The following is an 18,406-nucleotide window of genomic DNA, read 5'->3' as shown; positions in this document are numbered from 1 at the left end:
CCTCACATGCATGGTGCAATTGCTGTTTACATTTGACGCCAGACCGACGATTGAACGAGAGCAGGGGGGGACAGGGATGCTTTTTTTTTTTTCCTTTATTTTTTTTTGCATTTTTAATCTTATTTTTAAACTGTTCCTTTCATTTTTTTTTTTTTTTTATCATTTTTATTGTTATCCCAGGGAATGTAAATATCCCATATGATAGCAATAGGTAGTGACAGGTACTCTTTTTTGAAAAAATTGGGGTCTATTAGACCCTAGATCTCTCCTCTGCCCTCAAAGCATCTGACCACACCAAGATCGGTGTGATAAAATGCTTTCCCAATTTCTCAATGGCGCTGTCCACATCCGGCTAAATCTAAGTCATGAAATGCTCGTAGCTTCCGGTTTCTTAGGCCATAGAGATGTTTGGAGCCACTCTGGTCTCTGATCAGCTCTATGGTCAGCTGGCTGAATCACCGGCTGCATTCTCAGGTTCCCTGTTGAGACAGGAGAGCCAGAGAAAAACACGGAAGACGGTGGGGGGGGGGCATTCCCTCCCACTGCTTGTAAAAGCAGTCTAGAGGCTAATTAGCCGCTAGGATTGCTTTTGCATGAAAGCTGACCGCTGGCTGAAAAGAATGATACCAAAATGATACCTAAACCTGCAGGCATCATTCTGGCATAACCACTCAAAGTCGTGAATTGCGTACCTGAAGACAAAAAAATGGTTAACAATAAAACACAGTAAACGGTAAAGTATAAAAAAATTACATACCTGAAAAGTAAACATGATAAAACATAATAACAATAAAACATTGCAGAATAGAATACAGTAAAAAAGAGCAGAACAATAGAGAGAGAATAGAGAGAGAGAGAACAATAAAACGACAACTATTTTTTTTTTATTTTATATTTTTTTTGTAACTGTAACTTTTATAACTGTAACCGATTCCAGGTTCGGGTCCCTCAAAATGTGATGGCATCTTGGGAGACCCTGTGAAAGAGTGCCTAGTCTGTGCAATGCTGTACCCTACGCTAATACTCAACTAGTGTATGGTAGCGTTCAAAACATTCACCAATGCAAAGACCAGGATGGTCAGGACAGGAGGGACAATAATAGCGGGTGTCACGCCTATATCCGTGCTTGCTGTAGACATGACATCTTTTTGGGGGGGGTTCATTGGGTAGGGGTACTCGGGAGGACATAAAGAAAATGCCTCTCATGCAGCCGACTGCATTTGGTTGGAGATGTGAATGGGGGAAGTACGGGCACTGCAGAAGTGGTGGGTTCCCAATTAGGATTGGCGAATGCAGCAGGAAGGGCACTATGGGCACTATGGGCATGACGGGCCTGTGTTTGTCTTCTTCTTGGTGGCAGCGGGACACTACTTGTGCTTGCCACCTCACCAGCTTGAACTGCACTTATGGGACTCGCCACGTCACCAAGTGTTACTGCACTGCTGGTTTGTATACGACCGGGGTGTACTAGGCTGCTGGCGCTTGCCAGTTCACCAAAATGCTACCAAAAAAACTGTTAGCGATCGCAGGGATCAGGCCTGACTCTGCAAACGCTGCAGTTATGCGTTTAGTGTTTTGTAAGTGACAGTGATCGATCGATACTGCACTTGGGTGGGCTGGGCTGGGCCGGGCGGAGGGGCAAAACGCAGGTGCTAGCAGGTATCTGGGCTGATCCCGCTAACACTGCGTTTTTGGGAACCCTAAACTGCTGGGGACGCTAGTATAGATCTGATCGGATCAGATATTGATCCGTTCAGATACTATACCACTAAGGGAGGCGTATGCTGCGTGCGTGGGTGTTAGCGGTACTGGCGCTAATCTGACGCTGCCTGGTGCGATGCGATCAGGGGGCTAAACCTTTATTCGGTAATAAACGGCGAGTGCCCTGACACTATAAAAAATAAACAAACTAACCAGCGTCACCCGTAACGGTGATCACTGGTGAAAGGGTTGACTAGGGGGCAATCAAGGGGTTAAAACATTTATTAGATAGTATATGGGGGTCCCTGATGCTATAAAAAGCTGACGGCGAACCTAAATATTTACCTCCCTAACTAGCGTCACCAGTGACACTAATACAGCGATCAGAAAAATGATCGCTTAGCGACACTGGCGACAGGGGGTGATCAAGGGGTTAAAACTTTATTAGGGGGGGTTAGGGGGGTATCCTAGACCTAAGGGGGGCTAACACTAGCTGCCCTACCACACTAACTGTCACAAACTGACACCATGCAGTAATCAGAAAAAAAAAAAAAACTGCTTGGTGTCAGTGTGACAAGGGGGGGGAGGGGGGATTGGGGGGTGATCGGGGGGGATCGGGGGTGTAATGTGTGCCTGGCATGTTCTACTGAGTGTGTTGTGTTGTGCACTCACATTCCAGTCTTCTCTCCTCGGCGCCGGAACGGAAAATACCGAGCCGAGGAGAGATGACATCATTTCCTTTGCTGCTGTTTAGCATACAGCAGCAGAGGAATGATCTGATTGGCTGGGAGCGATTGCGAGGGGGGGGGCCACGAATGGATGGTCTCCCCCTCGCGTCTGATCGCTCCCAGACACTAGCCGACTACCTCGGGCACCGGGGGGTTTCGATTGGACCCCCTGCCCGTGGAAGGCAGATCACGTACAGGTACGTGATTCTGCCTGCCCATGCCATTCTGCCGACGTACATCGGTGTGAGGCGGTCGGCAAGTGGTTAATATCCATACCAGACCTGGGTCTGGTATGGACCTTGAGGGGGACCCCTTCATCATATTTTTTTTACATTTTGGCGTGGAATTCCCCTTAAAGTCCATACCAGATCTGAAGGGCCTGGTATGCTATGGAGGGGGGGACCCTACGCCGTTTTTTTCCTTGATTTTTGAATAGCTGATTTTTTGAATTCCACACCAAGATATTATTGAATAATTACATACCATTGCATGCATTTAAAGAGTTAAAATGATGGAATAAACCAAACTGATTTGCATTAGCTAATTATGCTGCTGAGTACAATGTACGTTTTCAGGAGGTGATACCATTGGTGGGATTCAAACTCATGGCTTGAACCTTTGAGGGTAGCAGGGGATACCACTATGCTATGGAGCTGAAAACAATCATACCTAGAAAATACTATTACTAATGATTGGTTATTTTCATTGTATACAATAATGTTTTGCATTTGAGACATTAATATTATGGTACCAACCACGCTCATGTGCCATTGGGTAGGGATGAGCCGAACGCACCCGGTTCGGTTCGCACCAGAACTTGCGAAGAGGCCAAAAATTTTAACAATGCTTAAAGTGAAACAATAAAAATGAAATATTCCTTATAATATCGTGTCTAGGGGGTGTTCTTAGTCAGGGCCGTAGATAATTTTTTTTCCTGGGGGGTTCTGGTCTTTCAAACTTAAAGGCATCATTTACACTTTTATGTTGGGGGAGGTACGGTAAAAACATGTGACAGCAGAGTGGGGCCACGAGGCTTTGCAATGCAACACAGCAAAAATTATCCCCATTCAACTGAATATAATTCAATGAACGCAGTTGTGGTGCGGTAGTGAACTCATTAGTACAGTGAGCTCCTCCTAAGCTCCCTAGTTTAATTTTCCGTTCAGCCCGCTGGGTTGAATTAAAATAGACTTACAATGTGAACCAGGCTTTAGATCTCATTCATATGTTCTAAATGGCCATGGAATGGCAAATATACCACAAATACCTACAGCCAGGATCCCAGATGTTACAATTTTTGTCAGCTGCTCCGCCTGTTCACCTGAGTGATGGGCTGAAAAGAGCCACTGCTGTTAACATGTATCTGTACATCCAGTGGTCCCCATGTTTAAGCTCTGGGGGACAAAGCAAAACACGTTGGGGTGTGGCCTGGCAGGAACCCGGGCTGAGGTCTCTCCCGTCACTACTACATTACCATAGGACTCCGTGGATGTGCGGCACCAGGGATTTTTTTTTTCTCTCTTCCCTTTAGTGACTACAGGAGCTCGTTTGAGTTCCACCCCTCGCCGGCACTCCTGCAGCACATTCGGTATCATCTACATTACTCCCCACATCGATTGAGCCTGAGTGACACTCTAATGCCCCTTACACACGGTCGGATTTTCCGACGGAAAATGTTCGATCGGAGCTTGTTGTCGGAAATTCCGACCATGTGTGGGCTCCATCGGACACTTTCCATCGGATTTTCCGACGCACAAAGTTTGAGAGCAGGCTATAAAATTTTCCGACAACAAAATCCGATCGCATCAATCCTGACCGTGTGTGGATAATTCCGACGCACAAAGTGCCACGCATGCTCGGAAGAAATTCTGAGACAGAACAGCTCGGTCTGGTAAAATTAGCGTTCGGAATGGATAGAGCACTTTCGTCAGGCTGCAATGTTTAAAATTGTTTAATACAGCGCACTCTCTTCTTCTTTATAATACTAGATGAATGAAGTAGTTTTGCTGCTCATATTCACACAGACTTCTCACAAACTTCTTTATTATTTATTGTGATTCCCTCAATATATTTCGATTTCTCACATCTGACAAAAAAAAAATATATATTATTTTTTGTTGGGTTTGTATTTTTTTCAAGGCTGATTTTTGTTTTTTTGCTTTTTTTTTCGTTTTGTATTTTTTTCAAGGCTGATTTTTTTTTTTTTTTACTCCAGAATATTTTTGTGTGTGTTTTGTGTGTCAAGTTACCACAACACCATTATTATCTTGTATTATTTAATCTCAAGGAGATTGTTTGGTGTTGGTGTCTCTTGTTAATTTCACATTGTATTTTTGAAATGTACCTGCCTCCTCACAAACAAACTGTCCTTTTTGAAGGAAAACACACATAGGCAAGTATAATTGAACCAAAATTCCTTTATTAAGGGCTCAGAACCAAACGAAGAGGGAGGCAACGCTGGATAAATATCATAAATTGGCGAAGCCTTTGACCCCCAGGGCAGACATCAATTATTTTCCTGCAAAATTGGTGGCCTGAGAAGTCCATATCTAAGAGAGTGCAGTCTGGTCCAGAAGTCCCAGAGATCATGAAAGCAGCAGATGACATGTATGTTCCCAGGCTGTGGTACTACAAGAGCCTGCATATTTTTCCAGACCAGACTGAACCCAGGTCATCACTCTCTGGTCTTCCTTCCATGCTTCCTTCCCGGCTGTGGCTCTGGTGTTGGAGATGTGGCAGGAGGAGGAGTAGGACCTGGAGGAGGAGGAGGAGGAGGACCTGAAGGAGGAGGAGGACTATGGGTGAGGTGACAAATGTGGGTTGCACATGTGATTTGGCCCCTCAACCCCTTATTTAGAGCTTCAAAAATTAAAAAAATCACATAGGAGTCGTTGGCCCTCCTCCATCTGCATCATTTTGCATGCAGTTATGCCAGCAAAGTCCTCCTCCACACTATGGGGTGTTCTGAGGGCCTCAGTAGCCTTCCAAAATAGGCCTATTGCAGCCTCCTCCAGGTTACTCCTCTTCCTGCCACTTTGTCTTTGAAGGCGGAGAGTAGGGACCTGGGTATCAGGCAGCCTGCTTGGCCCGGCCACCTCCTGGCTGAGACTTCCCTGTGTATGAAAAAGGGACATGGTTTTAGTTTTTGCTTCATCAATCACAATCATAAATTAGTACTCCAAACTAACATATATTTAACATCATTGATTGGACAACCAGAAATATTTAGAAGAATGCTATACCTGGCTTCAGCTGGGCTCCTCCACATGTTGCTGCCTGGAAGGCCCAGGTTGGGCGTCAGAAGCCTCAGCTGAGGGGGAAGGAAGCATGGAAGGAAGAGTGGAGATTTCTGGCCTGAGTTCAGTCTGACCTGCCAGAAAATGCAGCCTGTCATAGTACCACAGCCTGGGGACATAAATGTCATCTGCAGCTCTGGATCTCTGGGAATCCTGGACCTTCTTGTGCTCCCTTAGATAAGTGCTCCTCAGGCCACCAATTAGGATCTTCAAACAGGTGATGTCTGCCATGGGGATAACCGGCTTCACAAATTGCAGCAATTTATCCAGCGCTGCCTTCCTCTTTGTTTGATTCTTATAATCAGGGTGGTTTACCTGTCACAGACAGGGCAGCTCCCTGAACATATCTATGAAGATTGGCATAAAGTCATGATCCTTCAAGATATCCATTTTAACTGCAAGACACAACACAAAACAAACCCTAATGTCAGCCTAAAGTCTTCTAAACTTATGCAAATACAGGCCTCAATCTAGAAGCAGTATAGGCCCAAAGTTAAATCTTACCTTCGCTATCACGATCGGCGCCTCCGTTACTCCTTCCTCCGCTCACAGATCATACGTACTACGCACGCATGTTATGCTTTATAGACACTGCGCATGCGTGAAACTCCGCCCGCCCCTGATGTTCTTTCTAGTCTATTCCCCGCCCCTTCTCATTCGTCGCAGATGGGAAGTATGGACCTTACCCCAACCCAAATGTCAGAAAGGCCAAGATCATAGCGAAAGTGGTCAAGAGTCTGCACCGGAATTTTGGGGTACGACGATCCAAGGATCAACTCAGGAAGCGGTGGTCGGACCTGAAATTAAGGGAGCACGAGCAGTACAGAAGGATCAAGAGAGTGCTGCAAAAAAGTAAGTAGTTGTCCTGTGTTCCTCTTCTTTATGTTTATTATGTTCGTGCTGCTCCATGTGCTTTTCTTAACTGTTGTCCAGTTTAAAATGGCAACTTTCATGTTCATGGGCACATTATTCGTTCGTATGAAACATTGTTCGTTCGGCCTACAAAACAGCATTGTTTTGGCCATATGCATTTGAATACATTTTTTTTGGCCTACTTGTCTTAAAATAATTTGGTGGTGTAGATGGGTTTGTAACTAGAATTAAATGCAAACTAGATTCTGTGTAAGGAGAGGACACTCAGCAGCAGTTTTCACATCTGGACGCTGGAGCACTAGTGTGGGACACAAGAACACCCTTTTTATTAGGGGGCCCACACAGGTGCTCCAGTGTATACTATAGGGGTGTCTCCATCTGTGAAGCTTGTACAAAACAGGTAAGTATTCAAGCTTGACAAAGGACAAAATATTTCTTCATCTTGGAACTCTGTCAAAAGAGACAATTGTACCCCACTTCCAAACAATGTTTCATATTTCTATTTCTGCCATGAAATATCTGTGTGGTAAGTATACCTATTTTTTTTTACATAGGGGATAAAAGACTCAGAGGACACCCCTCATCCGAGGAGACCACAGACCCCCCACCTCAGGAAGAAGGGGAAATCCCACAAAGACAACATGAGGAGGAGGAGGAAGGAGACGTGGTGGAAATTGTCACCATAAACAGGTGAGTGTCTGCGACCACAGGCTCAGGTAAGAGATGGATGCCAGAATATTTATAATACATGGTGTGTTTTTGTTTCTATCTTTTTAGGTGATCGTGATGTTGTGGAACCAGATCATTTCACCTCTAAAAGTGCACAGATCCTGATCGGGGAGATCATGGGGTATAATAGACACTTGGAAAACATCCAGAAAAACATCAATGATGTTCAAAAAAAAAAAATGAAGAACATCATTGATGTTTTAGGGAGAGTTTAAAACCCCTCCAAATCCCTTGTGCTTTTTTTGTGCTTTTTGTGATCTAAAAATTTCAAACATTTTTTTACATATTTGCGAAAAGACAAATTTTGAAGATGCAAACACTGTGTCAACATGTGCTATCTGCCATCACGGGAGATCAATGGACGCGTTTTGGGGGTGCAACCCCTTCCTCAATAATAAAGTAGCTGAGAGGAAGGGGTTGCTCCCCCAAAACACGTCCCTTGATCCCTCGTGATGGCAGGTCGCACATGTTGACATTTGGCTATTTGTGTGCATCTTCAAAATTTGGCTTTTCCAGGGGTGACTTCACCCCATCGGAACGCAATATCAAACACAGTTTCTAAATACTCATGTCTGATATTGCCTTCAAGTTCTACCAAATGTGAACTTTGTAAGTTCAAGATTTGTGTCTTTCTTGTTGGTTTTAAACATGCCTGTTTTATCTTAAATGGACATTTCTACTTTTTCTGATGTGACCCAAAAAATTGTTATACAACAAACATGTTGGTTTGTTTTAAAAAACCTTTTACAAATGCACATGTGATTGTGCTGGTATTAAAAAGATTGATAATCAAGAAGGTGTGGATTATTGTTTCAACGCTCCAAAACATTTGTTGTGCTCTAATTGGTGTTTTCTGTGACAATGGGGGTTATTTCCTAAGGGCAAATCCACTTTGCACTACAAGTGCAGTTTCAAGTGCACTTGTAGTGCAAAGTGTCTTTGCCTTTAGTAAATAACACCCAACAGTGCTTTGTAATGTTACACAATCACGCCATTTTCAGGACTCATCATATTTCTGTCAGGGTCAGTTAAAAGAAACACAAGCAGTAAATGTCACCAAAGATTTTAGGATTTAAAATGATTTTTTGATTTGAAAAATGTTTCAGACATTGTCTGGCATATTTATGACCCCCCTACCCGCAAAGTATTCAAGGTATCTTAGACGGACCTCACGGGCACTCAGGGGGGGCAAGCCAGGATGGCCACTTTCAAGCGCCATCAGAGATGGTTCATTAGGAATTCCAGCCTCAGGCCCAACTGAGCCAGCATAGTTGGCAGAATTTTGCCGTAAAAAGTTGTGTAGAACACAGCACACCAGGATGATATGATTCAGTTTGTACTCCACCATGTGTATGGGTGTAAGAAATAGGCGGAACCAGCTGGCCATGATTCCAAATGTGTTCTCCACCACTCTTCTGGCTCTAGCCAGCCGGTAATTAAAAACCCTCTGGTCTGGGGTGAGGGTCCTCATCGGGAATGGCCACATAAGATGGTCCCCCAGCGCAAACGCTTCATCCGCAATGAAGACGTATGGGAGTCCTTCCACATTGTCTTCTGGAGGTGGCAAGTCCAAGCTGCCATTCTGGAGACGCCTGTAGAACTCTGTCTGGGCAATGACTCCACCATCGGACATCCGGCCATTCTTCCCCACGTCCACATACAGGAACTCATAAGTAGCCGACACCACTGCCAACATCACAATGCTATTGAACCCCTTATAGTTGTAATAATATGACCCCGAGTTGGGTGATGGGAGGATGTGGACGTGTTTCCCATCAATTGCCCCTCCGCAGTTAGGAAAGTCCCACCGCTGGGCAAAGTGGGAGGCCACAGTCTGCCATTCCTGTGGGTTGGAAGGAAACTGTGGAGTCAAACAAGAAAAAAAAATTAATCATTTTGCACATAAACAGGGAAGGCAGATTAGACACAAACATTCTTGTCCAACATCACTATAACATTTATTTTAGGGAGTTTTGAAAGACCAAGGTATAAAGGTTCACCTATCAGATTCCCCCTCCCCCCCTCTCATGGGCCATTTCTAACATTATAGGGGGGGGAGCTCTTGGACAGGTAACCCTCTCCACTTCATTGAGAGATGAATGCCTAAATAATGTGTATTACTTTGGCCAGCCCCTCCTTAGTTACACTATTGACAGCCCACTGGACAGGTAAGAAGTGTCATAATACAAAGATATAAATACACATTGTACACATATGAGCACATTTGGACATTCTGCTATTACCTATCAAGATAATAATAGGATACAAAAACTTTAAACAGTACCATTTGAAAGTATTCAGGCAGGCCCTTGCACTACATGCTTTGGGGAATTCATCCATACATCTGACCACAAAAGAGATGGGTATAGTGTGTATGGGTTTGGCAAAGTCAGCAGATAGATGATTGAGGATAGATAGAGAACTGGTATCAGCTGACTTAGCAGTTGGGGGGAGGGAGGGTTCCAACTGATTTGGGGACCCCAAACAAAAAGCCTCTGGCACTCTGCCTGAATTTTAAGCACAAATCACATTTTTAAACATTTTAGGGGGTATTTAGGGTAAAGCACTACAATGGAGCTGACAAAATACATTGTTAAGCGACTACACGAGGTGAATATAGGCCCAGGAGAGCATGCTGGGGAGGTAAGTGAAGGCAAATATGTATGAAGGACACAAAAAAATTACCTAAAAATCCAGCATGCATGAGGACAAAGGGGACATTCACAGCATATTCCAATCATGGTAATTAGGGAATGAGGAAAGAAATACAATAAATTATCAAACATTACATACAATAAAATGTGATGTTAAAGGATAAAAATCTTACCTTAATATACTCCTTCTGCAGGACCTGAATGATGGCAGAACAGGTCTCTGGGATGATGATCCCCAGAGCCTGGGGGGAGATGCCTGTCGAGAACTTGAGGTCCTGCAGGCTTCTCCCCGTCGCCAAGTACCGCAGGGTGGTGACTAGCCTCTGCTCCGGAGTGATGGCTTGCCTCATGCAGGTATCCTGCCTGCTAATATAAGGGGTCAGCAAAGCCAACAAACGGTGAAATATGGGGTCCGTCATCTGGAGAAAGTTCCTGAAATCATCAGGCTTATTCTCACGGATCTCATGGAGCAAAGGCATATGACAGAACTGGTCACGCTGAAGCAACCAATTCTTGGTCCATGAACTCCTCTCCACCCTGTTCATGGACTGGACTTGTGTCAAGGTAAGGACCCCAACACCAAGCCCCCGCACAGCACGAACTCTACGAGGAGTATGTATACGCAACATGGCTAGAAAGCGGTTGGCTGCTCAGAACGAATTAACAGAACGCACTGAAGAACAGCAAGGCCTGTGAAGAGCGACCTGAGAAACAGTAATGAACGAACAAGAACACAATGACAGAGTCACGTGTAACTCGCTGCACGCACTGAAGAGCAGATACAAACCCACAAGCACAAACTGAACAGCAGAAAACGATCTGAAAGCCACGAGTCTGAAAAAGCGCGAATCGTCTCTCACCAAACTTTTACTAACACGAGATTAGCAAAAGGAGCCCAAAGGGTGCCGTGCTTGGTTCGGACCTGCCCTTTTCTAGTCTCGTCGTACGTGGTGTATGTGACCGCGTTCTTGGCGATCGGAAATTCCAACAACTTTGTGCGACCGTGTGTATGCAAAACAAGTTTGAGCCAACATCCGTCGGAAAAAATCCATGGATTTTGTTGTCGGAATGTCCGATCAATGTCCGATCATGTGTACGGGGCATAACACACCGTGGGTCACAGTGGTTACCTGCTGTTAGGGACAAATTTCTGACCCTGGATGCGGAGAGATTTTTTTCAAGGGCAAAAATGTATCCCTACCTGCAGGTAACCACTGGATGTGCAGATACATGTGGATACATGTTTACAGCAGCAAGCCTTGGCTCTTTTCAGCCCATCACTCAGGTGTACAGGCTGAGCAGAGATTAAAACATCTGATCCCGGGTGCAGGCATTTGCAGTATACTTGCTGCACCATGGTCATGTATGATGTATGAATGAGAGCCAAGACTGGATTTTAGCTAACTTTACTGTGTAAGTTGAGCAGGTGCAAGGGGCAACATATTGTGGTAGGCAGTAAATTCAGTGATTTACTTAAAAAAAAGAAATTTTATGAAATGTTTAGAGAGATAGAAAAAAATATTCTGTACTGCCTACCACAGGATGGTGCCCTTTGCACCTGATCAATATGTTGTAAAGCACTGCGTAAACTGTCAGCGCTATATAAATTCTGTATAATGATAATAATATGGTTGGCTTTTATTCAGTCTTAAACTGTAGTAAACCCAGCTTTTGAACTTGTACCTACGTAAGGCTTCATGTACATTGGGATGTTGTGGGACGTTGTGGGACGTTGTTCAACCTCTCCTGAAAGATTTAACGTGACAGCTAGAAACCGGCATCTAAAAACGGCCGTTTAGCCGCATTTACATGCAGAGTTTAGTCGTGTTTAGCCGCGTTTGCATCTAGAAGCGCTTGGAAATTTTTTTTTAAAAACCTCTAAACACACCTGCCTAGAAACGACTATAACCACTTCAGCCCCGGAAGGATTTACCCCCTTCCTGACCAGAGCAATTTTTACAATTTGGCACTGCGTCACTTTAACTGCTAATTGCGTGGTCATGCAATGCTATACCCAAACAAAAATTGCGTCCTTTTCTTCCCACAAATAGAGCTTTCTTTTGATGGTATTTGATCACCTCTGAGATTTTTATTTTTTGCGCTATAAACGGAAAAAAACGAAAATGTCTTTGGTAAAAAAAATTGCGCAAAAGTTATAGCGTCTACAAACTAGGGTACATTTTCTGGAATTTACACAGCTTTTATTTTATGACTGCCTATCTCATTTCTTGAGGTGCTAAAATGGCAGGGCAGTACAACCCCCCCCAAATGACCCCATTTTGGAAAGTAGACACCCCAAGCTATTTGCTGAGAGGCATGTTGAGTCCATGGAATATTTTATATTTTGACACAAGTTGCAGGAAAGAGACAATTTTTAAAATTTTTTTTTGCACAAAGTTGTCACTAAATGATATATTTCTCAAACATGCCTTGGGCATATGTGAAATTACACCCCAAAATACATTCTGCTGCTTCTCCTGAGTACGGGGATACCACATGTGTGGGACTTTTTGGGAGCCTAGCTGCATACTGGACCCCGAAACTAATCACCACGTTCAGGATTTCTAAGGGCATAAATTTTTGATTCACTCCTCACTACCTATCGCAGTTTTGAAGGCCATAAAATGCCAAGATAGCACAAAACCCCCCAAATGACCCCACTTCGGAAAGTAGACACCCCAAGCTATTTGCTGAGAGGCATGGTGAGTATTTTGCAGCTCTCATTTGTTTTTGAAAATGAAGAAAGACAAGAAAAAATTTTTTTTTTTCTTTTTTAATTTTCAAAACTTTGTGACAAAAAGTGAGGTCTGCAAATTACTCACTATACCTCTCAGCAAATAGCTTGGGGTGTCTACTTTCCAAAATAGGGTAATTTGGGGGGGGGGGGTCTGTGCCACCTGGGCATTCCATGGCCTCCGAAACTGTGATAGGCAGTGAGGAGTGAAATCATAAATTTTACGCCCTCAGAAAGCCTGAAGGCGGTGCTTGGTTTTCGGGGTCCCGTACGCGGGTAGGCTCCTAAAAAGTCTCACACATGTGGTATCCCCGTACTCAGGAGAAGCAACAGAATGTATTTTGGGGTGTAATTTCACATATTCCCACGGCATGTTTGAGCAATATATCATTTAGTAACAACTTTGTGCAAAAAAAAAAAAAATAGTCTCTTTCCCGCAACTTGTGTCACAATATAAAATATTCCACGGACTCGACATGCCTCTCAGCAAATAGCTTGGGGTGTCTACTTTCCAAAATGGGGTCATTTGGGGGGGTTTTGAACTGTCCTGGCATTTTATGCACAACATTTAGAAGCTTATGTCACACATCACCCACTCTTCTAACCACTTGAAGACAAAGCCCTTTCTGACAATTATTTTTTTTTGCAAGAAAATTACTTTGAACCCCCAAACATTATATATCTTTTTAAAGCAAATGCCCTACAGATTAAAATGGTGGGTGTTTCAATTTTTATTCACACAGTATTTGCGCAGCGTTTTTTCAAATGCATTTTTTTGGGAAAAAACACACTTTTTAAAATTTTAATGCACTAAAAAACACTATATTGTCCAAATGTTTGATGAAATAAAAAAGATGATCTTAGGCCGAGTACATGGATACCAAACATGACATGCTTTAAAATTGCGCACAAACGTGCAGTGGCGACAAACTAGATACATTTTTAAAAGCCTTAAAAGCCTTTACAGGTCACCACCTTAGATTTACAAAGGAGGTCTACTGCTATTACTGCCCTTGATCTGACCTTTGCGGTGATACCTCACATGCATGGTGCAATTGCTGTTTACATTTGACGCCAGACCGACGCTTGCATTCGCCTTTGCGCGAGAGCAGGGGGGACAGGGGTGCTTTTTTTTTTCTGTTTCTTTATTATTTTTTTGCTTTTTTATCTTATTTTTAAAAACTGTTCCTTTCATTTTTTTTTCAGACCCTAGATCTCTCCTCTGCCCTCAGAGCATCTGACCACACCAAGATTGGTGTGATAAAATGCTTTCGCAATTTCCCAATGACGCTGTCCACATCCGGCGAAATCTAAGTCATGAAATGCTCGTAGCTTCCAGTTTCTTAGGCCATAGAGATGTTTGGAGCCATTCTGGACTCTAATCAGCTCTATGGTCAGCTGGCTGAATCACCGGCTGCATTCTCAGGTTCCCTGTTGGGACAGGAGAGCCAGAGAAAAACATGGAAGACAGTGGGGGGGGGCATTCCCTCCCACTGCTTGTAAAAGCAGTCTAGAGGCTAATTGGCCACTAGGATTGCTTTTACATGAAAGCCGACCGCTGGCTGAAAAGAATGATACCAAGATGATACCTAAACCTGCAGGCATCATTCTGGTATAACCATTCAAAGTCCAGCAACATACCAGTACGTTGCTGGTCTTGTTGGGCATATATTGTAAACTTTTTTTTCATGCAGCCTGTGGGCTGAATGAAAAAAAGAGATTCATCGGTGGGTATGCCCACCATTAGAATACCTCCCTTCATTCACCCACTTCTAATGATGGGCATACATGCACCGTTTATATATGCCGAAGCATGGGGGCATCCTCCCGCAAAAGATAGGAGCAAATCGCTCCTCCGCCCACTGCTGCCCCCACGCTTCGGCATATATGCTAAAGTATGTAACTGTGGTGGTGAAATCACCTCCGACAGCGCTGGAGTCATGGCTTTATGTATCGTGGGAGCAAACGCTGTTGCTGTCAAGATGAATAAATCCGCTCTGCAGCTGAATGGTGTACCTGAAAACAAAAAAATGGTTAACGATAAAACACAGTAAACCGTAAAGTATAAAAAAAATGCATACCTATAAAGCAAACATGATAAAAACATAATAACAATTACACATTGCAGAATAGAATACAGTAAAAAAGAGCAGAACAAGAGAGAGAATAGAGAGAGAACAATAAAACGACAACTATTTTTGTTTTTTTTATTTTACATTTTTTTGTGTTTTTTTTTTTTTACTTTTTTTTTTACACTTTTTTTTGTAACTTTTATAACTGTAACCATTTCCAGGTTCGGGTCTCTCAAAATGCGATGGCATCTTGGGAGACCCTGTGAAAGTGTGTCCTAGTCTGTGCAGTGCTGTACCCTACGCTAAAACTCAACTAGTGTATGGTAGCGTTTAAAACATTCACCAATGCAAAGACCAGGATTGTCAGGACAGGAGGGACAATAATACCGGGTGTCACACTTATATCCGCTCTTTCTGCAGACACAACATTTTCTTTGGGGGGCTCGTTGGGTAGGGGTACTAGGGGAGGACATAAGGAAAATGCCTCTCATGCAGCCGGCTTACTGCATTTGGTTGGGGAAGATGAGGTGGAGCACCGTCTGGAAACAGAAGGGCTCTGATGATCTCTTCCTGGAATTTAAGGAAGGATCCAGTCTGTCCTGAAGCTCTGTATAGCACATAAGCGTTCAGCAAAGCCAATTAAAATAAGTATACAGACACTTTTTTATACCAGCGTCTGGCCTTATGGGCAACTAGGTACGAAGCCAACAACTGGTCGTTGAGGTCCACCCCTCCCATATTGAGGTTATATTCATGGACACAGAGTGGTCTCTCCACAACACCAGTCGCCGTAGTAATTTGGACCGTCGTGTCTGCATGAAAGGAGGTAAGAATGAAAATATTCTTATTATCCCTCCACTTCATAGCGAGCAAATTATTACACTGCAAGCAGGCTCTCTCCCCCAGCCTAAGACGGGAATCTACAAGCCACTGGGGAAAGCCCCAGTGATTAGGTCGCATGGTGCCACATGCTCCAATCTGCTGATCAAAAAGGTGACTAAAAAGTGGCACGCTCGTGTAATAATTGTCCACATATAAGTGGTGCCCAACTGCTCCTAAATGTCCATTTACCAGGAGCAGTGTACATGAGGCCTAAGCCTATAATAACGCTTATCTGTAGGTACAGTGAATATCTTCTAAACTTGTGGTGTATAGGAGATATTTACAACAGATCTGCCGTGTCCACGGGAAGGTTTCCGCAGCCAATGGTCTTCCACCAAAGTCTGTACGTGCGAATACCCTCACATGAGCGTATTACAGCAAAACTGACACTGGGGGACATCTGACAATATACATTAATAAAAATTTCCACAACACTACAAGAAAATCCCCCCTTCTCCAAAAGCAAACCCCCCTTTCCTTTACCCCCCCCACCAAAAGAAACTCCCCCAGGCTGAAATTCTCACTTCCTCCTTCCCAAAACAGAAAATTGATGCCTCCCCAGTCCCCCTTCAGCTGTGTCATATGATACCTTGAGGAGGAGTCTAGGAGTTCCCTCAACCGTGCACTGTCAATTGCCGCCATCTGGGACCTCGCAGTAATTTCATGCTTTTAAGGGGGACCCCTTATTAAACTGAAGGGGTGGGGCACAATAGAAGGGGGTTGGCTGCTGCACTCCAAAACTCTGATTGCTTCTACTGTAATGACGCTGAGGCTAAACAGCAGAGTCTGTGCATTTTGTCAGGATGCTCTGGGGGGGGTTTGAACACCCCTGACCCCCCCTTATCTACGCCCCTGTCCTTAGTATGCCTGTAAGTAGCACATCTTTTCCATGTTTAGAACAGTACCACAGCAAAATTACATTTCTAAAAGGAAAAAAATGACATTTAAAACTGCTCACGGCTGTAATGTATTGTCGGATCCTGGCAATATAGATAAGTCATTGAAAAAAATGACTGGGAGTTCTCCCCCAGTCCATTACCAGGCCTTTTGGGTCTGGTATGAATATTAAGGGGAACCCCGCATCAAAATATAAAAAAAAAAAATTGTGTGGGGGTCCCCCCAAAATCCATTCAGATCTGGTATGGATATTAAGAGGAACCCTGCGTCAAAATTTGAAAAAAATGCACGGGGTCCCCCCAAAATCCATACCAGACCCTTATCCGAGCAGACAACCTGGCAGGCCGAAGGAAAAAAGGGGGGATGAGAGCGCCCCCCCTCCTAAACCGTACCAGGCCACATGCCCTCAACATGGGGAGGGTGCATTGGGGTCCCCCAAAACACCTTGTCCCCATGTTGATGGAGACAAGGGCCTCATCCCCACAACCCTTGCCCGGTGGTTTTGGGGGTCTGCGGGCGGGGGGCTTATCGGAATCTGGAAGACCCCTTTAATAAGGGGTCCCCCAGATCCCACCTATGTGAATGGGTATCGTGTATATTGTACCCATTCACCAGAAAAAAGCATTGAAATGTACCAAAAAATAATTGCCGGTTTTTGACAATTCCTTTATTGTAAAATAGCTCTGAGTGGTCTTCTCCCCTGAGCCGTGTCTCCCGCCGTCTTCTCCTGGTGCTGTCTTTCATGCCGTCTCACCCGCCACCTCTTACTTCTCCCACTGCCGTGTTCTTCCTCGCCGCCGTGGATCCTGGGGGGGCTTCCAGATTCGGATAATCCCCCCCGCCCACAGACCCCCACAACCACTGGGCAAGAGTTTTGGGGGGGACCCCAAAGCACCCTCCCCATGTTGAGGGCATGTGGTCTGGTACGCTTCAGGAGGAGGGGGGTGCTCTCTTGTCTCCCCCTCTTTTCCTGCGGCCTGTCAGGCTGCTGTGGTATGGATTTGAGGGACCCCCATGCAATTTTTTTTTATTTTGATGCAGGGTTCCCCTTAATATTCATATTAGACCCAAAGGGCCTGGTAATGGACTGGGGGGGGACCCCACACCATTTTGTTAAATTTTGGCATGGGAGGTCCCCTCTGAATCCATACTAGACCCATAGGGCCTGGTATAGACCTGTAGGGGGCGAAACCCATGCAGTTTTTTTTGGCTCGCTTTTTTTTACTTTTGGTGGGGAAGCCGCTGACAGCTGAAGATTCATTGGTTGTTAAGGGTGCTGGTGCTGGCTTCTCAGCCCCCCGGTTAGCAACCAGCTATATACAGCGTTAAAATAATAACCGCAAAACACGTAAAAAATCACATCACAAACACAACAGTTGCATTTCTGGTGTGGTTTCATTGAAATCTATTACCCGCAAATCGCATGAAAAAAGTCCCCGACCGTTTCCAAAAATGTACTGGCCGCAAAATGCATAGTTGTGAACTAGTACCATAGGAAACCATGTTAAAGTGGTTGTAAACCCACTTAAAAAAAAAAAAAAACTAACACCTGCAAGACAAAGGCATAATTAGCTAGTATGCATAGTATACTTACTAGCTCATTATGTAATACTCACCTGAGATCGAAGCCCTCGCTGTGGTGCCCATACACCGCTCCAGCGGCCGACATCACTCCCAAGGGTTACTTCCGGGTATCGTGGCTCCGGAGCCAGTGGCGTCTCCAGCTTTCATATTGAGGGGGGGCACATGGGGGGACAGGGACAAAAATAGGGGGCAACTATAAAATGCAATTATATATGGATATATATCCTGGGGCCCTTTACTACGATCCCACAACGGG

The sequence above is a fragment of the Aquarana catesbeiana genome, linkage group LG12 (genome assembly GCF_042186555.1).
Source record: "Aquarana catesbeiana isolate 2022-GZ linkage group LG12, ASM4218655v1, whole genome shotgun sequence".
NCBI classification, from domain to species: Eukaryota; Metazoa; Chordata; class Amphibia; order Anura; family Ranidae; genus Aquarana; species Aquarana catesbeiana.
The sequence above is the reverse complement of the archived record's forward strand: the minus strand, read 5'-3'. Positions refer to the sequence as shown.